Raw genomic sequence first — 8713 nt, forward strand, 5'->3', positions numbered from 1 at the left:
ATTGTTTTTAAATCCTGCATAATTTTTTGGTCAAATACTGATACCCCAATCTACCAAATATAGTTCTTGTCTCAGGTGTGTAAGCGATTTACATATAAATGTAAAATTAAAGTAAACATTTTACTCAATAAATTCTCTGTCAGCCGCAATGATGACCTTCAATCTCTACCTGAAAACTCCGCATCACTTCTTGAAGTACTCATCAGACGAGTCAGTAAAGTTTTCACTGACGGAGGTCTTTAGGGCATTTATATTGGGATGGCAAATGCGGCCACCTTTGGCTTCAATATATCTTTGAAAGGCATAGTCTAAGGGTTTTGAATCTGGCGAGTATGGCAACTGTCAGTTCTTGTACAGAAGTCCAGAAATTTTCTAGTTTGTCGTAAAAAGTTGCAGAGTTGGGTATGACATTGCTTAATTGTATGAGTCAGTTAAGGCCTCTCCAGTCTCATCAGGCAAATAAATAATTTTTCCATCTCTTCTTTAATTCAAACATACCCCTTGCAGTTTAATGGTTGAACATTTAATTTATTTATCCTCTTCCTTTGTTAAGTTACATTAGCTGTTGAACTTATTCAGAAATCTGCTCTACCTACGCACACAATTTAATCTGTAGTATTTAAATGGAGTCGAATGTATCGCTAAAAACTTATGATACAATAGTACAAACTAATGTATACTAATTGAGTGAAATGGAAAATAGACATGTTTAATTTTTCAGGTCAAAATATTGACCTCGTCTTCTTATGGGTAAAAACTCATTTTGTTAGCTTATACACGAAAAATGCAACATAAAGATAAATCAATTATTTATTAAATGTTTCTTAAAGTAGCTCGATATTTAAAAAAAACACAATCAAAATAAAGCAATTTAAAAATAAGATTGGTGGCATCGAAGCCAAAACTTTAGTATCCCTTAACCAGAGGACAAAAAAGACTATATCTTTTGATTTTTGAGTGTTTAACTAATATATGGATATCTGACAAATTTGAAAGAAGAAAAAAAATGGAAGACATTCGCACGCACAGAAAAACTTTGCTTTATGCTAAATAATTGTTCTAAGTGTCTAAGAAAAGTATCGCTTTTCATCATTTTCCAGTCTAAAAAAATAAATATATCGAGTTTGGAAAAATATACCGTATCAATAACAATTAGCATAAATTAACTTAAACGTACCTTAAATTTAGAGTTTGTCTTCATGAAGAAAACGACTCTTATCAAGCAAAGTCACCAATTATTTTAATCGCAGATATTTCAGAGGAACGTCAGATATAATTATTGAACAATTGAAGCATGCGTTAAATTATATAAATTTAAAGATTAACTATCAGTTCATTCGGTCAATAGTGATCGTTTACATAAATGTAATCAATTCAAGGTGAAATATTGAAAAATGTTAATAAGCCTCACATAAAAATCAACTTAACAATTTCTAGTTTTACAAGTAAATTTTTATCTAAGATATCCGGTAGATTCCTACCTGAAGAATTCTCCTCCAGTTAATTCGCCCACCTATATTAATAAGCCAATTTCAAATAAACAGATAAAAAATTTAATAAGTCCATTTTTTTAATATCTTTTTTATATATTTTTTCTAAATTAAGAGCAAATATAAACTTGAGATAATAAAAAGTAGCTTGTAAATAATCCAAATTTTCACGATTCTAACAATCATGTATAATATTCACAATACGTTGGTTACAATCACGATATTGTCTTCTTTGAACTGGCTGAGGATGGCCTACAAGCTGTTGAATGATCTCTATGTAGATTAAGTTTTCTTCATGCTTTAGAAGTTCGAGAAACTTTCAGAGAACTGAATGGCATGAAACAACTTGCAAGGAGAACTGGTGGTTCCACTCTTCCACATTATTGTTTGTTCGTGGAAATTCTTCGTCTGTTTGATTAAAACATACTCCATAATAGAAAACAAGTGACCATTATGACATTCAATATTAAAAGAAGGGCTCAAGAAACAATGGATACTCCACAGGAAATATATCCAAAGAATTAAGGAACGAAAATGATGATGTTCCTGCTAATCTTCCTACAATTGAAATATCAAAAAAGTTAGTAAAATAAATAACCTACCCCTTAATCCATTAAATAGGCAAGATGTAATCGTTGAAAATGAAATTGGTTTATTAATATAGATGGAAATTCACTAGGGGGTAATTTTCCAGGAATTGCAATAAAAATACATTTTTACCTAAAGAGTGGCTCACGAAAACTTTTTCGTTTTGATATCGCTATAAAAAAAGACGGATGGATATTTTTCAATAATTTTTTTTTATTTCAAAGCTTCAACATTCCAGTTAATAATAGAATATCACTTTATTCATATGGCCGCCATCGCTGGCCGTACAGTAGCCCATTCTGTCGACCCAATTTTTCAATATATTTTCGATTGTGTGAGCTTCAATAGCTGCAATGGCGACTTCAATTTCGTGTTTCAAATCGTCAATCGTCTCTGGATGGTTGGCGTAACATTTATCCTTGACGGTTCCTCACAAAAAATAGTCCAACGTAGTAAAATCGCAGCTACGACGTGGCCAGTTGACGTTGCCGTTTCGGCTATAATGATGACGATTGTCGAAGACAGTGCGCAAAAGATCCACTGTAACTTTGGCTGTGTGGCACGTAGCGCCATTCTGTTGGAACCAAATGTCGTCGATGTCTTCTTTTTCCATTTGGTGAAACAAAAATCTTCCAACATGGCCCGATAGCACTCACCATTGACCGTAACGGCAGCTCTTTGCTCGTTTTTCGCTTTCGGCAACAGCAGCAATGTTTTCGATTGAGCACACTGGACGAACACGGGAACGCCTTGTTTTATCCATTATAGAACCAGTTACAGATTTATCCACAAACTGCCTGGAAGGCGCTTTATTTCGACCGACGTAATTTTCTTGCAGTTTCGTTTGAAGACTCTCCATTTTGGAAGTAAGTCTTCAGTATTTCCCAATTTTCTTCGAGCGTAAACTTAACCATTTCGTACACCGAAAACCTTTTACAAAATATTAGACACAATGAAAATGTTACTACAGCTGTCAAACGTCAAAAAATTGGGAGGTCAAAATGCACCCGCTAGATGGGCCACCCGTTAATAGCTTTTTTCACTTTATTCCACTTGGAAATATTGTTGTAGCTTCCATATCCAATTGAAGACCCTTCCTACAAACTCATACCGAATAAGATATTTTTCATTAAAGGATATACAAATAATGTCAGTAATCTCCCATTATGGGATCCCAAGAATGTACGATATCTAGTGAGTGGAAAGATTGCTCAAAAAATAAAATAAAAGGTATCATCGCAGAAATAAGTTGAGAAAAATGGCATAAGTCAATCTAAAGTTTTTAGAATCAAAAACGGTTTCTTGTGTTTGGTCACATAAAAGTTCGATAACCACAGATTCCACAGATTATGAGTTACGGTAGTAAAAGGAGTCGTATCCAGTTATGTTTTTGTGGGGCATTATCTTCTTGGAAATACTTTTTAAAATACAATCGTGAAACAGGTAAAATACAGTATTTCCGATCCTGAAATGCATTAATATTTATCCTTAAACACATATGTATTAACACGTTAATTCCTGCAGCCTGTAGGTCATCCTATATATATATATATAGGTATATTTCATAATAGAGACTTTTTTCTGAAGTGTTACTCCGTGACTACGTTATGAGTACTGATGAATATTATGTGCCCCCAGTATGCTAAAAAATAAACCGAAAATCACCATGGTAACCCTGATAATTTAAAGAATGTTTGTGAGGAGAGCACTTAGATGTCATGACGTTTTATTAGAACAGCTGTGAATATCCCTGAGTTAGTTGGGAAGGAAGTAGACATAATTGAACAAATCCAAATCCGTATATACGATGAAAATAGGCAAGAGTTACTCCAATGGATATCCGTAATTCAAATCTGAGTCCAACGAGGACTTACTCCCCAACAAATCTGAAATGTTACTTAGCTATAATGGTAATAAGTAAAGAAGTGTTATCATGATCCATTAAGCGTTTGAGGATATGGGTATTTTTATTATTAATTTTTGAACACAGCAATATCATTACTTTTATAAATTGGTTTATATATATATATACATATATATGATTTTTGAAAATTTTGGTCTGACACGAGTCAGAATCTTATAATGAAATTTTGGCATCCTTTATTTACTCATAAATGTGGGCTTGTGTACCAAAAATCATCCAAATATAAGGATGTTGCGTGATATTTTTTATTAATTTTTGGTAGATTTTCATGGAATGACCCTATTGTTCCAAATGTAATTTGGTTAAATGAAAATATATTTATAGATTCTGTGTTTTTAGGGGAGGTGGACGTACCCTTAAGGTGTGTATTAAAAAAATGTACACTGCCACTAAATTTTTTATTTATAATATATGTATTTTAAACTCTTTTTTTTTCCCCTCAAAAAAAATTTTAAATTTTGCTAGATATAATTTGAATGATTAAAAAAAGAAATCATTTTATTTCTTTTTAATAACTTAGCTTAGATAAAAAATAAGATATGAGAATGATCAAAAAGTTAGGTATGTGATACAGTCCGTCAAATCTTATTTAATCCAGTGGATGAAAACTTTTAACTTTTATTTGGCTTATTTTTGGGGATTCAGTTGAGGGTCTTTCAAGTCGAAGGATTTTTGTAGAGTGACTCATGAGGTTCAGTGCAATATCATGCTTGAAATATACTTTCCATTAGAAGTTGGTAAAGGTCTACGATATAATAACCATGCATTTATGATTTATTCGAAAAGTAAATCACATAGATCAACTCCTCGCATGAGCTTGTTGTATTCAGCAATGGCATTTGGCATGGTTACATTGATATATTCTCGCTTTTTTCTATCACAACTTTTTACAGTTGATATTTGATGCACTCCAGCATAAGTTGAAATAATACCAACAAACTTTTTGTCAAGCCCTTTCAACACTGGAATATCTTTTTCAACTCAATAATCAAACTTCCTTTTTCTTCAAAGCCTTTTTCTTCCATGAATGTAACATCTCTCGCCCGATTTTTCTATGGCGTGGCTGAACTTAGGATTCCATTTTCTTCAGAGCCTTACCCAAATATATTGAAGAAAACTAATTGTCATTCAATGTTTATAATTATGATGTTGTGGTATATTTGTTGAGTGGGTCATGCCAAATTCCGATGAAATTCCAAATCAATCGTCAGTTTTTGAGGCCCTAACCATGTCAATGTGCACTTCAAAGTCATAAATGTACCCACTTTACGCAGCTCTAGAGATAACATCCACATTTATTGGTTTTTGGGGGGCTTGTACTGCTTGAGTGAGATATGGTTCTTTTGTGGGGATTATTTTTTCATTTAGGATTTGATGTTCTTCTTGGGGCACGCAATTATAGTTTTTCCTTATAGCATCAAAATGGGGCTTGATAAATTTTTCATTATTTTGGCCGATACTCTCAAAGATGTTATAATCATTCAAGTGTAAATATTTTCTATTTCTACAAACTCATTACATTTCTGATACAATCTATCCCTAAATACTTTTTCAATACATTCTGTAATTTGGTCATTGTATAGCTGATGTCATCATTGAAACTCTCTAAAGTACCTTCATTTGATCAATTAGCAAGTACAATATAGTACTGTTTGATATGTTATGTTTTTAATAAATGATTCATCAAACATAATGCTAAAAAAATAATAGAGGTTGTAAATCGATGTTCGATGTAAATCAACTAATGTTTGAAAATCATTTTTTTGCCAATTTAAAATATTTCTTTTTTTTACTTTTCAATGAATCGACATTGTCACATTTTCGCTGTTCAAATAGATTTTCAACTACTTCATCGTTTATCCAATCAACTAAGGATGTTAAGTCTTCTTCTTCAAAATAAATATTATTTTTTACTTTTTCTTCACAGTCTACTTCAGATAAACATCAGTATACGAAAGCAGGAAATACTGCAGTATGTTCCAAAAAAAGGTAACACTTGTGGTATATAAATGGCTTCCAATAAAAAAAACTGATTAATTGACAACAGTGTTAACAAGGTTAAGTGATTTATAACTCAGACCTGTTCATATTTGTTTACTTTTCACGTTGAAAAATAATTATTGACGACATGGACGTGAAACGCCAAATTGTGGTCGACATGTCATCGTGTTGAATGACGGTAACTGAGATCTTTAAGGCTGTGGAGAATAGCTGAAAGGCAATCTATCTAATCAAAAAAAGATTTGGGGAGTGTAGGATGGACCAAAGAAAGAAAGGATCTGTTAAAATAAAGTGTTTTCATAAAGTTTGGATCAAGATAAATCCAATCAAGACCATCCGTGGCATGGTAAAGGCCATGTCTTTGACCTCCAGTACAGTCCATAGGATCGTTCAAAATCAAAAGCCTCTGTCATTTGCTGAAATGGGCTTTAAAGATGAATCCTTTTTTGAAACATTAAAAGAAGTCCGACAAACATTTACACAATCCCAGAACCTTTTTAATATCTTCAATACTTTTGCAGTTTCTCGAAAGGACTAATATTCTTCTTCTTGCTTTGGATAATATTCCAGGGCATTAATTGTTGATTCCTGGAAAAATCTAACACACAAATTGACTTAAGATTTTTCAATGGCTTGGGGAGTAATAATTTTATGATATAGTTTATGCGCATATTTTAAGGCAATGCTATTCTCCATCTCATACATTCTCTCTTGACATGATTAAAGTCTGCATGAATGACAAAACCCTTGTCGTTATAGAATGGATATAATAATACTTTCCTGTTGCCAAAATTATTGCAAATGTATTTGAAAATGTAAACTGGATCGAAGAGCAGAAATATTTTTGTTCAGCTACCGAGTATGGATTCCAGATCAAGGAAATTAAAGTGTCTTTTTTGAGCTTCTTACTCTAAAATTTTCTGTTTTCTGTTCACAATGACAGTAACTGTTTCAAATCCAACTTTTGTTACAAGTTTTAAAACTTCCAAGAAAAAGTCCATAATAATTGTAGAGCTGATTTAGGCGATAGGGATCATGGTGATCATATCATTATTTCGACCAAAAACACTTTTGATCATGAAGCATAATAATGTTTTTGATAATGATCCACTATTTTGACAACCATAAACTTTTTCCCCTACGAATTTTACCCTCTGAGTACAATACACTCCATCGATGACAATAGACACGATGTTACCTTTAGGTGGCAAAGTTGTTATTCTTCAATTTCAAATTCTAATTTCACCATCAAGATTGAAGGCAATATACAGTGTCTTTAAATATTTGATAGAAGGCAAAATTATCCCTCCTGACTCAAAGGCTTGATTGTAGAGCGCAGGGCTTGTGTTTTAGCACAAAGAAGCCAGAAGTTGTGACGAATATCTTCGTCCTTTTAGTGGACTTAAGTGTAGCTGGAGTTGTTCAATAATGAAGCTTATGTGGTCTTTATACTCTGATCCTTCCTCTTCAGTGATAGACTCCAATAGTTTATTTGTCATTAATATGTTTGACTGGTGAGATATGCCAGATTTGTTCTTCAGGAAAGTTAGGATTTTTCTGACATCAGATAATCTTTGAATTGTTTCTGAATAACAAATATGACGCATTTCACACCGCAAAACTCGCTTGCCGTGGAAAAACATATTTAAGACCAAATCACTTCGAATTTGAAGAACGTATATGAGTTCTGGTATCATGCAGACAGTGGAAATCACAAAAAAATATGGCACAATCCTCGTTGAACATATCATGAATATTCTGAGGCAAGCATATCTTATCGAGATCTTTTTTGATTGTTCCGAAAGTGGGGATTATATCCTTCTCGAGAAATTCAGACATCCGTTTATCTATCATCTTGTTTTCTTTCTCAGCTCTAGAAATACAATACACAATAATGTACTCAAATTTATATGAAATCATGAGTTGTAGGTAATAAATTGTATGTATGTTTTGAACATCTACCTTTTTTGAAAAGCGGCTAATGAGGTTGATCTCTGAGGAGCTGGTAACTTAGATAAGTATGCCCGTGCTTCATGGTTGTTTTGTTTTTTGGCACTGCATCCCGTTTCAGCCTAAGAATTTTAAACGATGTGCATTTTTTTAGCCCATGTAGAGTTGAGTCCTTTTGCTCCTTACGGAAGCATGACTCGTGGAAATGTCTGTTACAAACACGAGAATGCTTCGAGGGAACAAAATCTACTCTTGCTATACCAAGAGGCCATTTTTTTTTTCAATTCCTCGTCCTTTGGAAATAGATGGAGGAATACTTTGGACACAGAAGCCAAAAGAAAAACATTCTTATCTATTTTTAAAGCAGGATAGACAGTTCTACAGCCTGGGCAATAACACGTAAGCACCACAAGACAAATTCACCAAACCCTGGGGAATAAATAGATCACGAACGATGGGATGAACAACACTTTAAGACAGAAAAAATGAACTAAATCCCTCCTTTGCCTTTATTCGTACTTTAATGGACTCATATTGACATGAAATCGTACAACATCATGTTAATGAAAAAAAATCTAATATTTCTCATAGTATCCAACTATACACTGATATTTTTCACGAGGCCTAAAAAATCGTTCTTCAATAATATACGGTCTTGATTTGAATTCTAGTTTCCAGATAGTAGTTTTCTTGACTGCATGAATTTTGTTATTGATGTTATTCATTTTGTTATTATTTATTTTTGTTGTTCCACAAAAAT

Source organism: Lepeophtheirus salmonis, chromosome 11 (assembly GCF_016086655.4).
Source record: "Lepeophtheirus salmonis chromosome 11, UVic_Lsal_1.4, whole genome shotgun sequence".
NCBI classification, from domain to species: Eukaryota; Metazoa; Arthropoda; class Copepoda; order Siphonostomatoida; family Caligidae; genus Lepeophtheirus; species Lepeophtheirus salmonis.